The following is a 1800-nucleotide window of genomic DNA, read 5'->3' as shown; positions in this document are numbered from 1 at the left end:
CGAAGAACACTTAGAGATCACATGAATCCTACACGTACTAGTGCACCTTCATGTCTAGTTTTTCCCCCTGATGCATCTCATTTCAATTTTAAGCCTGGTATTATCCAACTTTTACCCAACTTTTATGGCTTAGATTCTGAAAATCCATACATGCATTTACGAGAATTTGAAGAAGTGTGCAACACATATAATGATCTAAATTGTAGCATGAACACCATTTGACTTAAGCTTTTTCCTTTTTCTTTAAAAGATAAAGCTAAAACTTGGCTACAAAATCTTAGATCGGGATCCATTCGAACTTGGGATGAATTGCAACAACAATTTTTGAAAAAGTTTTTTCCATCTCATAGAATAAATTCTTTCAAAAGGCAAATCATCACTTTCACTCAAAAACAAGGAGAAATTTTTTATCAGTGTTGGGATAGATATAAAGAATTGCTTAATTTTTGTCCACATCATGGTTTTGAAATTTGGATAGTTGTTTCTCAATTATATGAAGGCTTAACACCTAAATATAGGCAAATGGTTGAATTTATGTGTAATGGAACATTTGAAGATAAAGATCCAAACGAGGCAATTGAGTATCTCGATTCATTAGCTGAGAATGCTCAAAATTGGGACACTATAGGTACAATCGAACCATCAAACAAGATTCAATCTCCAACATCTGGTGGAGGTATGTATACCCTCAAAGATGAACATGATCTGCAAGCTAGATTTACCTCTTTGGCAAGAAAAGTTGAAGCACTTGAATTGAAAAAGAGTGGTCAATTAAAATCTGTTCAAGAAATTGCGTGTCACATCTGTGATACAAGTGATCATTCTACAAAAGATTGTCCCACTTTGCCCTCTTTTAAAGAATGTCTCCATGAACAAGCCAATGTTTTGAACAATTTCAAAAGGCCAAATTTTGAACCATTTTCTCAAAATTACAATCCAGGTTGGCGAAATCATCCAAATTTTAGTTGGAGGAATGCTAATTATAACGCCCCAGATTCGACGACTGTTCTCACTGTACCAAGACGAGTCTTTCCAGCGTGCTTATGTCCTCACTCACACGCACCCTAGGAAACTTCCCAGGAGGTCACCCATCCCAGAATTGCCCCAAGTCAAGCACGCTTAACTTTGGAGTTCTTATGTGATGAGCTACCGAAAAGAAGATGCACCTTCTTGGTATGAGTAGTACATATCAATTTTTTTAAGCCCTCTTCAACTGTACAGTCCATTACATTGAACAGTCTCGGAATCCCTCTCCTTCCGGTGTAATATCGGTTCGTTCATGTTCTCTCCGCCTAGAAGCCTGCTAGGAGCCGCTCATTGTCCGTGCAAACTCATGGCACCGGCGATCACCCCCCGCCCTCTTCGGCCCCGGGCCTCACATGGCTTACAATGGACTTCTATAGCAACTTGGGTTAATCATTTTCGTAAAGCGAGGACGAATACGAACTAGTTGCTATAGGGGTCCATTGTGCAGTCACGCAAGCGCGGGCCCGGGCTCGGGGCGTGACAGAATGGTATCAGAGCCAGGTTCCTGTAAAGGGTGGTGCCACCATCAGCGTCGGAAAGATCAGTCGTCAAGCCTCGATTTGTAAGTTTTACATGCTTTATATGATTTGATACGATGTTACCTGCATGATGACATGAATAATATGTTTATGCTACATGTTTACTAGCTTTTTCAGTATATATGCTTTGCATGCTTAAATTTCTAAAATGAACTAGGATATGTCAAATGATTAGAAAACCTAGATTTAAATGCATGTTGGTTACGTTAGAATTTGGAAAACATTCAGATAAAAT

This window comes from Primulina huaijiensis, chromosome 1, assembly GCF_012295235.1.
Source record: "Primulina huaijiensis isolate GDHJ02 chromosome 1, ASM1229523v2, whole genome shotgun sequence".
NCBI lineage: Eukaryota > Viridiplantae > Streptophyta > Magnoliopsida > Lamiales > Gesneriaceae > Primulina > Primulina huaijiensis.
The sequence above is the reverse complement of the archived record's forward strand: the minus strand, read 5'-3'. Positions refer to the sequence as shown.